The sequence below is a fragment of the Dermacentor silvarum genome, chromosome 4 (genome assembly GCF_013339745.2).
Source record: "Dermacentor silvarum isolate Dsil-2018 chromosome 4, BIME_Dsil_1.4, whole genome shotgun sequence".
Taxonomy (NCBI): domain Eukaryota; kingdom Metazoa; phylum Arthropoda; class Arachnida; order Ixodida; family Ixodidae; genus Dermacentor; species Dermacentor silvarum.
The window spans coordinates 126,486,165-126,502,950 of NC_051157.2; the positions used below are offsets into that span (position 1 = coordinate 126,486,165).

At 45.2% G+C, this 16,786-nt stretch overlaps 1 long non-coding RNA gene across 1 annotated transcript in view; it reads left to right on the forward strand.

Annotated features, from left to right (window-relative positions):
- The first annotated feature begins 205 nt into the window (after nt 1-205).
- Nucleotides 206-16,786, forward strand: part of LOC125944784 (uncharacterized) — a 50,189-nt gene continuing 33,608 nt past the window's right edge. Inside the window, exon 1 of the long non-coding RNA XR_007466495.1 lies at nt 206-318. This is a non-coding gene — a long non-coding RNA (uncharacterized LOC125944784). The remainder of the gene's footprint in view (nt 319-16,786) is intronic.

A 16,786-nucleotide genomic window follows, 5' to 3' on the forward strand; every position in this document is an offset into this window, starting at 1 on the left:
TGACCTTCATGACTTTGTGACTTAAAAAAGCATCCTTTTTTCATTACATATTAAGGCCCGTGAAACTTGAAATAAATATACGGACTAGTGCACTCTGACGCCCCATATCCAAGTATAGAGAATATCTATTTAGTTCATATGTATAGTTTTAGGGAACCCTATGCTCCCGCCTGTTCGCACAAAGGCATATTGTATCCATTTTCTATTTTTCGATTGGGGCTATCCAAAATAATATTTCAATATATCTCACTCAGATAATCTTGGGGCATCGTTCTTTAGGCGTTGTATGTTATCCTGAGGAGGTTGTTTTGCTTGCAAGTGTAAGAAGCTTTAGCGTTTGTGTAACACAGTAAATTTCGGTTTACATGATTCAGCGGGCAAGCCTGCATACGAATTCGGCAGATCGCCAAATCAGATGCATTTTAAATATGAAGCTTTCTTACACAATTTTCGAAATTTAGAATTAGTGAGAGATATTATTTAAGCTGCCGATGATGAATAAGTTTCCATGTTATAGACATCTTCATTTTTCTGCCTCAACGAGTTCCTTTGAAGGTTCTCGCTTCGGGTTCATCAACTCTGCAGTCAAAAGTTCTACAAGTAATGTAGAAGTGCAGTGCTAGCTGTAATAGGCAGTCAGTTCAATGTGAAATGAAGCAGAGCCACATATATACTGTTGCCAAATAGTTTTCCTTGGGCATTTACAGTTGAGCGACATCGTGCCCTTAGCGGATATGTCCCTGTCCTGATAGTTTGTGTGCAGCCCAAAAGCTTGCGGTAACGAACCATCGTTTTATTGCGCCATAGCAGCAATAGCAGATAAATCTTGGTTTTCTGTCCGAATCTATCTACCTCGGATTATCGCTAAACGAAGTTGGGGCTTGGCGAAGGCTCTTGTTCATTTTGTACTTGAAATAGGACAGCGCTTCGGCCGTGTTCTTTTGAATGGCCGCTTTCTTAAGCTGTAAGTTGTTTTTGTTGCAAAACTTTGCTCTCTTGCCTACGCCTACTTATTCGGCTACGAATTTTATTACGAAACGTCTGTGTAGGTATAGAGGAGTGACTGGGTCAGTACTTCTAAAGTGCAATCAAAATACTTCAAATCTAAACGAGATGATTCGCTTTTGCAGAGCATATGTTTCTGCACTGTGCAAAATGTATGTATACTTGTTAGCTACAAGAGCAATCCATCTCACAACAGGTGTTCAAAAAGTATTTATCAACCATGTTCTAAGAAGAAGTTTTCTAGCAAAAGGAATATGCTTTGAAGAAAGACTGGACTTACAATTGGCATTTGCAGTATGCTACCTTGTTGTTATAACTAAATACTACGGCGAAGCTGTTATAGGCTAGGTTCCAGGAGATCGCGTCCGGCAACAGAAGTAGATAGATAGACCGGGTGTAGATCAATATATTCGGCTCTATGTGCATGGCGGTTTCCTGCCAGTTGTGCCTTAGCACAGGTGTCAAAACAGATGATGGATGGCACGTGGTGATACCCCTCGCCACCGGCGATGCCTCTTTCACAAGTGTCGCAATACTCGGCGGCGGCACGTCCCAACAATCGTTGTGCCCCTTTCTCTCGTGATGAAGAGATCGCGCTAGCGCTGTTATCAGCAGTTGTGCTTTGGACTCGCTATCGGACGGCCATCACGCCGGGCGATAACAAAGCGCCGGTGTCCTTGTTCTTTGACGAACGTGCCGAAAAGGCTCAATACAGTCACTAATGATAAGATATAAATTCACTATTGCAACATAGACTATAGCAGACCCACCATAGTCACAGCTTACCTGGCTTCCATCTCCACAGTAGTGGAAGGCCTCTGATTTTTTTTTTTTTGCCGTAGAAAGTGTGCAAGTGGGCGAATGTTCGAAGTTACTCCAAGTTGGTCGTCGAACGTAGCTTCAGAAATATAATGTGCAAGAACAATGTACGCCGTACTCTTCTCTCTGAAGTTGTACCTCCAGGCCAGAGTCATGCCTACACGTTGTTACCATATACAGGGTGACCAAAGTTAAGTTGACAGGTTTTTTTTTTATATGCTGAGACGTACGTGAAGACCAACTCTACGGTAGGGTTATATTTTCAGGGGGACACAGAGTGAGATGATAAGTATCGCTGTTAGTAGTGCAATTAAAAAATTGAATAATTAGCTTTTGAATGGCTGCAGTACGCAGGCACGTTTGTATTGAAAAGTTAGAGGCAGTCTTGTTTCTACAGAGTTCCACGTGGCAGAATTCTTCTAGCGTATCCGTGCTTTGAGATATCGAATTGCGAAGTTAATTGTCGTTCGCATGATTACGCGTGCAAGACAGTGGCGTCCATCGCAAAGAAGCTTAGTAAGAGTGGGGACACTCCTATTTTCGTAAAGGGGAGTTGTCGCCTATCTCTCTTTGGGCCTTTATTTTTAAATTCTTTTTCGAGATGTCTTTCGTCTAGCCATGATAATTTTCGAATTAACTATGAATTACGTACCCTCATTTGTGATTCGTTAATATCGTTGTTTTCTGGAGTGGTCCGGGTTCGTCTTTAAAGAAACCGAGATATTATTGGTAAGTTAACATAAGAATTTATAAGTCTAGGTTGACAGACATTAGCTTGGAATTGCTGCTCTCGTTCGTGTCAGGGTGTGCACTGATGTATCCTGGTACCCACGATTAATGTAATTGTAAAGCACACCACGAGATGTCGGTAGCTGCCCATAGTTGTTGCACAGTGCATGAGAGTTGTGTAATAGTAGTATGCGGTCGCGTTGTTGGCAGACCTTTTTATCAATATTAAAGACGATAGTCCTTCTTCGGCTACCTAAACGCGAAAAAGTTAGTCCGTCTGTCTGTCTGTCGGTCTGTCTGCCACTCGATTCAACCGCCCAGCCAAAACCAAGCTTGAGCAAGGGAGGTGCAGAGAGAGAGAGAGGCAGACAGAGAGCGAGAATAAATTCAATAAATGAAATAAACTTTCCTGGCGAGGCGGGATTCGAGTACGGGACCCCACGGTCCGAAGGCGAACGTCATAACCCCTAGGCTATCCACCCACGCCTGTATAACATGCACTTATGGGAACCATGTGGTTACGTTGTACCAACGATTGTAACAGAACTTGCTATGGACGAGAGAAAGAGAAAATGAGAGCGAGAGAGATAGAGATTTAAAGAAAGAGAGAGACAAAGAAAGAGCGCCACAGATGGACAGAAAGAGAGAGACAGAAAGAAATAAAAAATGAAACGCTGCAAATGAAAAAATGTATGCGTTACAAATGGTGTCGAAGAGACGCTATGCGTTATAAACAAGCCTAATGAAGCCGTGGCTCTCTGGCTGGCTTTAAGCCAACAGTAGAGAGCAGGTTGAACGCGGGAAATTTGAATTGAATTCAGCAAAACCTCCATTGCATCCATCATAGGAGGAGTGAGAGGGCAGTGAGTTCCCTGTCATTGTTCAGACTAAAGAATCTGCAGAAAAAGCGGTTAAAATCCAATACAAGCTATGATTTTCCAGGTGCGTTTCGCCATGGATGGAAAGATTATACTTCGACTTTTGCCCAGATGAAAAATGCTGCCAGAACTTAGCCAGAACAGAAGAATATAGTTTTAATAGTCACATTGAAGTAGTGATCTTTGACTTTTGTAATGTTCCCTTTAAGATCGAAGCGCACGTCACAAAGTTTAGATGCGTTGGCGCGGCAGGCCGGTTGCCGGCACGTTTTTTTTAACCTTTTCGGCTTGCGTTCAAGGCGAACATTAGTAAGTCGTGGTTTTGCATTTTAGATTCTTTTTGTTTTTGAGTTATGAAAAATTTTACGCAGTTGAGCATGATGTTTTCGATGAACCGCCACAGCTCATCGATATTGCAATCGTTTGCCTGATAAAAAAAAAAGACAATCAGGAAATGAGTGGTCCAACGCACCAGGACGTCAACGTCATTCGCACGTGTCAAAGGCGGAACAGTTCGCACTTCTTTCTTTTTCAGCATATGGCGAAGGTTAAGCGTTAGAGTTATCAGCTTGCTGTCTGCTTTATCCTCGAGCATTGGATATACTAGGTTCCTGAGTATACATCTACCGAGAAGAAAAAGACGTAGGATAGATTCTGCTTTCTTGCGTACATGCGTCGGTTCTTTCACTAATTCGGAAATGTGATGAAATGTAACTAAATCAGTTAGCTGTACAGTAATAGTAGTGAAAGGCACCGAAATTTCACTGCTCCAATCAAAGGATGGTACATTGAAATAACCAGCAATCAAAAAGTTATTGGTGCAGGCGCCATGGTAACATAAAAATTCAGCGCTTCGAAGAAAGCGTTTTTTTTTATTTGGCGGGAGGTAAAACCCAAATATCACCATCGCGCACGCCTTGGGACAAATTTTTGTGATGACGCATTCTAAACCGTGTATATCAGGGATTCTGATCTAACGTAACATTTCTTGGTACAGAATGACAAGCCCTCAACCCGGGAATTTCTGTCTTTACGAAGGATACCGTAGCCGGACGGTGCTATTTCAGAGTCGTATATGCAGCTGTGCAGCCAAGTATAAGTTGTAAGCAGTTAAGCATTATGCGAAAGAACAATACTTTCAAATTCATGAGATTTATTTACAGCACTGCGAGCATTAAATTGAAGGCAACTTAATGGCTTGGCTTTCATGTTAAGGGGTCATTGTTCTAAAAGGTCATTTTAGATTTTAATTTTATCATGGATCAGCCTAACTTTTTGACAGACATTCTGATGTTCACTGTGCTCTCTCATAGATTTCTTCTTTTATATGTAGTGATCGCCGAGTAATCTGCTTTAGAAATTCGCTGCCCTTTTAGCTTGTAGCCGTTTTCAACCCATAGATCTTTTCGCGGTAATAGAAAAGCTTCAATTTCACTGGCCATGCTGTACCAGTATTTCAGCGGCCAATCCTATGGATCCTTTCAGTAGACGTTTCTTTTATTCCTAGCGTATCTTCGAAAATGCCTTGAACAATTTTTCAAGGCCTGCCTGTGTTTCACTCGTGTTTTCTGGATGCCAAATACCAGAAGTTTATTCGTTCTCCCTCGGTCCACAAGGTCGGCAATCTTTTTCTGCATGTCTGTGACTATTTTCAGAAGGCCAGTGATTGACCAGACCTCTTTAGTCTTAGACATGAGACATTCGACATGTTTCGACGCTATCTTGTCAAGCCTTTTTTCCGTTACGTTTTTTCTTGCTAGAATCTCAGCCAGTAAGTCGTCGGCATTTGGATAAACGTTTGACTCAATATCGCCGCATAGAATCAGTGAGGCTTATGCGAAATTCTGCAAAAACGTAGCTACAACAACGAAGCACTCTGGCCTGTATATAAATGTCAAATTTTCCGTCTTATGGTGTCTGAAGAGAAATCGTTCCAAAGACGCACTGGCGTTTCCTACATTCCTGGTCTCACCGAGGCTCCGAGTCGTGTCTTTATTCTTTTTTCGTCATTTACCTCGCAGCGGCCAAAGACGTTACGGCAGGGGGGTTACAAAATCTGTCACCTCTCTTCATTCATTTTCATCTTCATTCACACAATGTACTTGTTGTTTAGTCAGCCTATTCTACTGTTTAATTGTTCGAGCAAAACTTGAGTTGGCGTTCATGTTCGTCTTGGCAAGGTACTCCAGGATTTTGCAACTATGATCAGTATCCTTTGAAATGTAACAAGGTTTCCGTAGGTAAATTTCCCTAATTATTCCAGTTTTATTAAAGTAAACAGAATATAAATGTTTTAACCTCAGTTTATTGCGGTGGGCAGAAAGATATTCCCATCCTAGCACAGCCTTCACTGCTGCGCAGCTCTCCCTCCTTCCGTACCGCCCCATGACGAACCTGGCAGAACGGTTTTGTATTTGGTCTATACCGGCAACGAAGGTACCCTGGGGGGGGGGGGGGGGGGGGGGGGGTCACACACAACACAGCCACATTCTAAGATTTTGTCGAACAGAATTAGTATATGCCGTACGTTTTAAATTCGCATGTGAACATCGCAGGTTTCTCTGAAAGAAACTCAAAGCGCTACCAGCTTTGGCTATGATAATGTCTACGTGAGGTTTCCACGAGCATTCAGACGACAGTAGCACACCTAGATACTTATACGTACTAGCTTGCTTCAATAGTACATTGTTCAAATGGTACCGTGACAGAATTGGTTTCTTCTTTTTTAGTAAATGAGAGATGTACACACTTCGGTATGTTCAAATTCATTTTCCCCTTAGTACACCAGTACTAAATGGAAAATGAATTTCACGTGCGTGGTTCGGAGGTCGTCAAGATATGATCTCCGAACCACGCACAAGCTATGAAACTCGCTTCTGAATGTAAAAAAAAAAAAAAAAAAAAAAAAAAACGGCTTGACAGTAAGGATTTCTCCACCGTGGTGGACAAGGTACCGTGGACTCACTGCAACGCCAATTAACATCAAGAAAATCGGTAAATTCGCAAAAAATGAAGAAACCTAAAAGAGATGTTTCCAAGAAGAAGAAAGCATCCAAACCTCTTGCCGAGCCCGTCGAAACTTACGGTCACCGCATTGATTGCGACAACACCACCATCACAGGCAAAGAAAAAAATGCGATGACTAGGCTTCTGGTGGAACCATTATTGACCCAAACGACGCCAGACACTATCAACAGGAAAGATTAAAACTTACCTGCTATCCTGTCCCACTCACTTTGTCATAATGTTACGGGAAGAAGTGAAGTTTAATATATATTCATAGGCAATTTACAACGCGTTCAGCAGAACACAAGGTCGAATAGAGGCCGTGCGAAACCAGCGAGCGTCGTTGTCTTCTGTACTGTCCTCAGCGTCGTTTCCGGCAGTGCTTCGTAACATGATCCCAGGTGGTGAATCCGCCGTCCCGATGCTTGCTAGGTCGTCCGAGTAGTATCGCGTGAGGTGGGTGACGTGGACGACATCGGTGTAATGTCGAACGATGATGGAGTTCAGAAGCGTGATTTCATATGTAACGTCGGTTACTTGGTGCAAGACACGGTACGTGCCGGGGTAAACCGCGATCAACTTTCGGAAGGCGAACTTGTCGTGACGGAACTTGTCGTGACGTGGCCCAATAGCCGCAGCACTTTGATTACTAAGTAACCCACGCCATCAAGACGGGATGAATTCATGCGAAGGTGACTTAAAGCAAAGTAATATTCGAGTCACGGTGATTGTCCGGTACATAAATCGCCAGCATATCAGTCAGTGAACGCATGAACGGCTCAGCTAGTGAACCCGTTTGCCAGCCGGTGGCAAGCTGAAGTGAGCTTGTGTTCTGCAGAGCAGAAATGGAGGCCTCAAGAACTTTCATGGGAATGTAGCTGCCGCGATCAGCGAGCAGTTACCATAACGCATGATGAATTCATGATGCAAAAACTCGGCGCGATGGCATCGCTTAGTCTGCAGGGCTGGTGTCATGGCATACGGCGTGATGTGGTCGGTCGCACCAGTGACCCATTTGTTCCCTGAGTCGGAGATAGCGAATGCGTGGTGAAGATGAATACTGAAGTGAAAGAAGGGCTTCCTAAGAAGAGAAATCCCGCCATGGAGTATTTGGGTTGTTGACGCAGTGTGATTCAGTTTTTTTTTTTTTTTTTTTTTTTTTTTTTTTTTTTTTATTCTTTAATGCTCCGCACGGGTCCCTGAGCCAGAACTTAAGAGAACCCAATCAAGGACAAAGCCGTTCGTTGCAACCAAAACATAAAACATTTAATATCATCAGCATAAAAGAATATAGAATAAGCACTCAATGAAAAATTAATATCAAGAAGCAAATAAATTTTGAGCGAAAATAGGACCAACACCACGCGAGTTAGCGCAGAATACGAATGTAAGCACGCGCAGCGGTTCGACCAGGAGTGGTGGCGGCGAAACAACGAAATAAGATGCGTTCGTCTCACTAAGGTGTCGATGGAGTGGACCGACGAACAGGTGACCAAAGCGCAGGAGCTCCGGCTTACAAACAGTGTTACCAGGTCCGACGAGGCGGCGTAGCCAAAAGCTAGAGAAGTTATAGCCCAAATGTAGCCAAACACAAAAAAGTGCAAAATATTTCGTAGCCACATATAGCCATTTTTATTTGCAGTTTTATTTGTGCATACATCTGAAAATTCGACTACGGCAATCCTTTTTTTTTTTTCGCGCACCCCGTCGTAACAAAATGTCCGTGCCGCCGTAACGGTCGGCCCTTGACATCAACAACAGCGACATCGTGCTTGCACAGAACCCTTTTTGGTTGGGCCCGGAAGCTCTTAAGTGCCAGCGAATCGCTGCAGAAGGCGAGATCAGTGCTTTTTTATGACAGATAGTACTAAGTTAATATTTTTAGTTATTTGCAGTAATATTAACTACGCACTCTGCCTTTTACCTGTCGTGAACGCAAAATAATGTTTAGCATCATCGAACTCTCACGTCATATCTGCCTATGGCGCAGAAGTTCAGCTGTCTAGCGATCTGCGACCAGCACACGGCTTTCTTTTTGTGAGGTAAAACAAGTCTTTCGTACTATGATATATCCTGTTATTTGTCTCATCGTCCTATGTTGCTTTATCGTTTGTTTTCTTCATTTAGCTTGGCCCGGGTTAGTTGCTACATGCTCTATTGTCCATTTACATCAACCTTGCCGCTATCTTAGGTCTCTAGCACGGCAAGAACATGCGTTAAAATAAAGTGTCAGACAGCAGATGCCACTCGCTGTCTGAATCGCTGTAAGCGAAGCTTTAAAAGAAAACTGCGCAAACGGCACACCAGTGTAAGAAGCGCGCAGTCGTTTTCGGCGACGTGCACGTCCCGAACGTAACTCGCTCGAAATGGTAAAAGCCGTGACGGCGCACAAAGACCAAATATAAACAACAAATTGAAAACAGTGGTTATGCTGTAAAAACCGTTTACTGTCAAAAAGCAAACCATGTTGATGTCAATAAAGTTTTAGAATAGGGGCCCCCAAAGTTAGGGGCCCCAAAGAGTTTTGCGGGTGTTAGCGTTGGGGCATAAATATTAAAATAAAATATACCATTTCATGATAAGAAGACTAATTTAGATTTTCGTGTTTATTACAATATAGAACTTATTCTATTACGAGCAAGCAACTTGTTGCGCTTTGAGTAACCAACTTTACGTACCTTCACCCAGCCAAGTCAATCCGTGTTAGGCCTACGAGCCATGAAATCGAATATTCGGAATCAGCGGCGTCTAATGAATCAATCTTCATTTCACATGTTAGTTGAGGGAAATCGATAACCGCCAATCACTTCTCTAGCTTAAAAAATTCACGCGCTACCACGAATCGAGCTCAGTGGGGTGCTAGGATAGAGCCGTTGCTTCCATGTGCGCCGCGATGTTTGTTGACGAAAGCTTTCGGGGCAGCTTTTGGGGCTCCTGCTAAATCGATGAAATAGCGTGCCCGATGCAAATCCCATTTGCGTCGTGTCAATGCGGTGTTGCTTCGACGCTATTTTTTAGGGGTCCCAATAAGTTTGAGGCCCCTATTATAAAACTCTCAAATAATTGCTAAAATCACGATATGATTGGGAGGCATGACGCAGTGGGGTACTCCGTATTAATTTTCGCCACCTCGGGTTCCTTAACGTACACCTAAATCTTAGTACACGGGTGTTCCTGCATTTCACCTTCATCGAAATGCGGCCGCCATGGCTGGGAATCAAACCCGCGTCCTCAAGCCAGCAGCGCGACACCTCACAAGCTAAGCTAACACGGTGGGTGAAGTTCATGTGACGTGTTGCACTGATGTCATCGTGGCAAACATGTTTCCATAATAGCAGAATGAGTATATTTATCCCTGACATTACGGGCAAACCATGCATCTAGAAGTAAAAGCATCAGAACCCACATTTCGCTCGGGGTCTTGCTCCCGTTTTTTTATACGTTCTCGCATACTTGGCCCACTTCCCCATGTTTGGATTCTCCTCCCTGAGGAGGATCCGATCTTACGTCCAACCTATCGAAATGAATCTCTAATGTAAACACGGACAAAAATCATCTAGCAGGAAAAGGAAAATGGCACTAAAGCTTTGCGCAAGATACGCGGAGTAGGTCGAAAGCTGTGCCCGGCGCGATACTTCACCCAGAATTAGGACATGGACATGAACACACTGGGGCGTGTCATCCACCCCTGCTTCCCTTCTTTCATGTCGGTGCCACGATCGTCCGACGGACCCCACCTCATGTTACTGCTCTCCCTTCCTGAGCATAGCCATGTTAGTACAGTATACTGCAAAAAACCCACTACTCCCAGGTTCATCCCGATGCCCTGCGATGGGGTGCATAATGGTCAAGCGGGGTGTAAGGTTATGTGCATCAAAGATCAAAGCCACCGGCTCAGACAGTGGCGCACAGAGGGATGGGAAAGGGAGGGGGTCATTTCGCGCACGCACACACGCACAGCCACGCGGCTGGCTCAGCCAGCTAAAACATTGCCTTCGACATTTGCTTCTTCCCGATCAGAGCCACCTCTGGAGCGTCGATTAGGGCGCCACTTATAGCCCAAACAAAGCCAAGTCGCAGATTTTCAGTAGCCCAAATATAGCCCCATAGCCAAGTCGTCCAATTTGACGCCAAAAATGTTTTCCTGTTGCCCAATTTGGATCTATATAGCCAAACCTGGCAATTCTGCTTGCAAAGTTTTCGGCTCACGTATACAGGTGAGCCGAAAACTTCTGGCGTCGTGTACGCTTAGTTCACGTTGAAGCGAGAAGCAGCACGAAGGGCAATGCTCTCACTGCTGCAAATGCTGTTCCTCAAGCCAGCGTTCTGTCAGTGAGAGTCCACAGTGATCGAGTGACCTGTGGGCATGTTTACCGGTGTGTTCGTGGCATCATGCTTGTTTACACGACCGATCAAAATACTATCCTTACATTGTATGCGTGTCCAAGAATTTGCTGTCGCAATCGGTGCTTCGCTTTCGGGCAAAACTACCACATTTCTTAATTTTCGTCTTTGAGCTACCCTGACAAGATAAGGATACCCCAAGTACTGCTATAAATTTCATCAGTACAGAGATTAGCAAACGTCTTTACTATTATTTTCATTCGGAATTGCTAATCCCGCCCAACAGCGTTGAAAAGTTCCGATCATCATGTGCGGATTCGCGTTTGTCTCAGGTAGAAGCAGGGACGCGATATAGTTTTTCTATGACACTAGCTAACACCTCAAGACCGGGCATCCAACCTTCCGTCCATTCCGTTGTGTTAACGGGGACGCCAATTGTAGTCATCGGCGAGTCGTCGTCGTTAGCGTGCCACCAAGAGGCTGCCTTCTTACGCTCATTTAAAAGGAAAACGAAACTTGGCCTTGCGCCGAATTTCTCTCACTCGAGTCACTACAAATATCAGCTAATCGGTTTATATGGCATCGCATATCGAACGACAATATACTGCAACCAACCGCATGCCTGTCATGCGCATTGAAATAATAAATGACGCGTACCATTCATTATGTATATACAATTTCCCTGACGCAGCTAAGAACCAAACTATAAAAACACAATGGTACACCTTCCACGAACGAGACGACAGGTTAATTTCTGACCAATTTTTTTTAAGTGAGATAACTTAGCTCATTAGTTAAGTTTATTTATGCAAAATTTTATATTTTCATTTTAGCATATTGTTCTTATCTATAGTTGTTGAGCGCGCTCAGAAGCAACGAATGCAGTTGATCTCCTGATGTTATCTTTTACGTGTTCTCTTTTTTCTCGGCCCCGAAGAAAGCCGTTAAAGTACGGAAAGTGACGTAATTGTTCTCTTGAGTGCCTGGATGAAAGCGCTATCAATTGCGTTTCGAAAGAACAAAGCCCGCATGCGCGTCGCAAAATGAAACCAGTGGCAATGGCGTCCAGGGTACATTTACCATCACTTGAACAATCGCAATGAGACAGGCCGGCGCTCAACACAAATTTAAAAATTAATTACGGAGTTTTATGTGCCAAAATCACGACCTGATTATGAGGCCCGCCGCAGTGAGGGACTCCGGAATAATTTGTACCACCTGAGATTTTTTAACGTGCGCCTAAATCTAAGTACACGGACGTCTTCGCATTTCGCACCCAACGAAATTCGGCCGCCATGGCCCTCATTCGAAGTTGCCGACTTTTAATGCTAATGTTAATGCGTATGTTCTACATCGCACTGCAGACAATATTTTTTCCGGCTATCTAGCTATTCAGTTATTGCCCTAAAAAAGCTGGCGAGATCTCGAATAAAGTGCAGTGTAACAATAATGTCGGTTGGCGTTATCACTCGATCGCGATATCAGTTATCCTTGTGAAGTTCCTGCTTAGTAATTGATATTTGAGTATCACGAATAGTTTATAACGCTCTCGTTTTATACTAGCTGCAGACGTTTTCTTGCTCAAATTGTCGCGGGATTTTGAAGCATGCAATGTCGAGTTGAAGGTGGTTTGACGACGACGACGGCAATGAGATGACGATTCTCAATTAATGACGATAGTATAACTGCGAATGCGGGACGACCAAGGGCAATCCAGATGATGTTGAACCTTTGGACCAAAGTGGTTCGGAACCAATTGTCAGCAACATCAACAAAGGGGGTTATGGGAATTTTGATTGAAACGCGTATACGTCAGGGGGCGACAAAAACTTAAGGGAGATAGTTTTGAAATAAAAAGGCATTGTCTTATCCGAACAAAAATCTAATTCCTAATTAGCTGCAAAGAGATGCGACGCGGAAAGTAAAAAAAAGGTCGGCTTTTATTTTGGTACTAATTATATATCTAAGAATATTTTAATCATACCAAAATGAAAGGTATTGGGGACGCAGCAAACGTCCCTCTTTTTCTGCCTTTCTCTCCCAGAGGCGCTTCTCCCAGGGGCGTCACGTTGTATAGTGACGGTAAACAACCACAGCAGCACAGCGCAAGTGACTGAACTAACTGTTTATTGGGCGAATCTGTGCCCAGCAAAAGAAGCCCCACAGCGGTGAGCAGTGGCGCAATCTTATAACTGTTCCTAATGCGAACCGTTGGCTTGCCCTCACTTGATTGGTCAGAATTGTGGTTGCGTAAGCGACCGTCAGAGACAGCGGGGCGGTACCGCGAATTTTAAACACGTCACGCCTCTGTCAGTCATTTTCAAAGCGAACCCGTCGTTGGCCATGAGTGGAACCGGCAAATAGGTAGACCACTTGGGTTTCGTTGCTGTGGCTTGGCTGTTTGGTTGCGACCTTGGCCGGCGCGCGGGCCGTGCCGCCTCGGAGACTCGTAGGCGGTGAGCGCGCGCTGATTATCTCTAAAGTACGACTACATACAGTTGAAAGCATGGCGACACCCCTCATTCTTTGCTGCGGGTTACTCTCCCGGCCCCGTCAACGACTGGAGGAGCTAAATGCGTTTTCAGAGCTGACAGATCAGGAGTTTCGGCATCATTATCGTCTGTCAAAGGGAACCATCCGATGGTTGTGTGACGACAACATAGAATAAAGAACCAACTTTCAAAATTTCAGCACAAATGAAGGTGATGTGGCTATTTCCTGTGATTCGAGCGGTTGCAATTTTTAACGCGCGGATTACCACCTGGCGATGAACAGTTAAGCAAATGGTAATATTATATTACCTAACGTACAATAAAGGAATATGTACACGCGACGATAAGTGAAAACTTTCACGACAATGTTTAAATAATAGTACATATTCATTGAGCAAGAAGAAACTTTCCGCAATTCCTCGATTAACTCGTCATAAGATGACGTGCAATTCAGAGGAGGCACCCTATCGTTTATTGGTAGCGTCCTCGCCGTCTTCAACCTTCGGCTTGGGAGTGGGCTATTTAGTGACGTAAGCGGCGAAGCGAACCGGTTCGCATTTGGAACCGTTATTATATTTCGCCCCAGATTCGTCGATCCCCGAAACTTTATCAGCGGTTCACGCGCGTCGGCTTTTATAGATGACACTTCGCAGGTTCCAGCGTTATCGTTAGTGCCCTCGTGCCGTCCACAAAATACTACACAATTCAGGTCGCCCATTCATTATGTTTACGCAAGGTTCGGGGACGACAGAGAAGATATAGAACCTGCGATAACATTGGAAAAGCTTCGATACTGAAAGACGTGTCTTGCACTGAGCGGTCACTTTCAACATTTGTTCACAGGTGAAATGCGGTCACCGGAAAAAATTTAACTCGCCATCCTGGCCTTGCGAAAGTAGATGTCCCAGCGAAGCTCTTGAAAACCACCACTACTAACTGCTGAGGGGGGAATACAATGCCTTATTGCTTTGAAGTAATGGTAGTAATGGTAATATAGAGTAATGGCACTAATGAGAGTAACGGTAATTTTGGCAGCACGCCGCAACTTGTCGTATTGTCGGTTCTTTTTTCTTTGTCACTCCTCGTATTCACGTTGCTCTTCGAGAGTCCAAACTATGCGTTGCTTATCCATGTAGGTGCTGCACAAACATTTAAATCAGTTGCTAGTAGAGCACGGCGCGGGCCGATTTTTTCAGCCCGGGCCCGGCCCGGACCCGTTTTTACGTTGGGCTGTCCGCCCGAGTTCGACCAAAAGGTTTACGGCGAGACCCGGGCCCGGCCCGGGCCCGGTAATAATCTACATTACCCGCCCGGCCCGGCGCACCACCCCTTTACCTAAGGCCCGAGCCGGCCCGGCACGGCCCGAAACCGGCCCGGCACGGCCCGAAACCGGCCCGAACCCGGCCCGAGACCGAAAATGACCATCAAGCGGCATTTAAAAACTAAAATAAAGAAGAGAATGAAAGGAATTTATCCTTAAGGCATAAATACATGTCATATGCAATTATGAACACCATTTGAGCGGTCTGAACGCAAATACCAGCGCGCAAAGTAGTACGAATGACCCTGCCGAGCAGTATCGCCAGCAGTTTCCAAAGGCGTGACCTTGATGCGGCCCAATCCACTTCTATCGCAGCGCCGCCACAGTATTTTTCCACGTCGGGCGCCTCACTCCAAAGCATGCGCCTCCCCAGCCCCTCGTCCCACTCAACCGTATTCTTGTACACTCTAGCCGAAGCGCAGCCACGACCGGTCGTGAGCGCAGCGCATGGATGGAGTAAATGGAGAAACGAAGCTTCTCGCTCCTCCGTGGTGCAGCGTAATGCGCTGCTGCTAGGCGACCGGTTGAAAACACCCGTGCAATCATGTATGGACGCAGTGCCATAGTTCAGCCGCGTGATGAATTCTTATCTTACCAGTCATCGTTTTACCAATTCGCCTTCGAAGAATCAGCAAGTCGCCAACGCGATTACACCGCACTGAAGGCATTGACTACGTCGATTTAGGTAAGGAATACAATGGCATATTTTGGGTTGAGGCGACTTCGGTCTTTCTGGACTTTTACATTCTGTTCAAACAGCGCAAAATACGACAGCGTAAGAAAAGGGAGGTACACAGGGGCAGCACAGCTAGCTTTCAGCTGCGCCGGGGCAACACTTTTTTCAGAGTCGAGACGCGCAAGGATAAGTCGCTTCACGTTATAAGAACACCACCAGAAAGTCCGAGCCCGGCCCGGGCCCACGTCGAAATACCCGAGCCCGGACCGGGCCCGGGTCAAAAAGAACATGCCGTGCCTGAGACCGGCCCGAGCCCGTGAAAAAACTGCCCTGCCCGGCCCGATCCGGCCCATAGGCAGGGCCGCGCCCGAGCTTTCGGGTAAGCCCGTGCCCATGCAGTACTCTAGTTGCTAGGCTGGTTCTTTCATATATGAAAGGCTAGGGACGTCACTCCCCACGTCGCAAGCGACCGTCACCACGGCAGCTTGTTTAACAGCAGTAATCTTCAGCAGGAAACGTATGCGGGGAGCGCTACGTGTTACCCAATGTTATCAGGAGCGCCTGGTCATTAATGATGAGGTTTGGATGCTTGTTTTGTGCTTGTTTTTATTGGAAAGAGTGTTGTTATATATGTTGTATGTGTGATGCCAAAGAATGTGGGCACTTTTCGCTTCAATCGCTGAAAGTATTATTCCAAGTAGACGCCAACAGCTACACTGTAAAACATCTAAATAAGGTACCTTGCGCTGGATCAGACTTTCCTTCCAAAAGCATCAGCCCGATTTCCTAACCATTAAGCCACAATCGCCCGTATATTTCAATCGTGACAACGCCAACTACCGCTTCGAGATAATCGCCACGTGTTGATGATGATGATTTCCATATTGCGGCACACACCCACAACGGTGGAACGGGCCATAAAGCGGGCATGCATGCGTTTGAAATAAATCCAACAAAATAAAAAAAGTACAAGTCAAAATAATATTTCTTACATTGCGTTTTACGGTTGCGCGAGTTCACGTGTACGCGCTCCCAGGTTTGTTTACGCCAAAGGCACAGGAACGAAATGAGCGAACTTGTAGCATTTTATTAGCCGCTCCATGAAATCTTCACTCCCCATAGACTCCGAAATAGACGTTGATGTTGATGCCGTTGGAAACTTTTCCACGCCACGTGTAGAGGTAACCTCCGCTACCCACGGGAGTCATGGAAGTTGTCGCCTGGACTACGAAGATGTCACGCCGCTAACATTTCCATTCCAGGTTTATAGGGACATGACGCACGCTGCGTTGCTTTTTGGAACCCCATAGACGTCAGCAGCCTCGACGAGTATTGATTCTATTATACTCATCTTCGCTAGTCGTCTCCACTTACAACGCCGTTGAAAGAAATATATGCAGAAAGGCGCAAAGCGTATTCAAAACATAAAAGGTCAGATTCGAAAAACATCGGTGACGGAAATGGATAGGAGCGCATAGTGATCTCTCCGCATTCTGTCAGCCACATTGTTATTGTC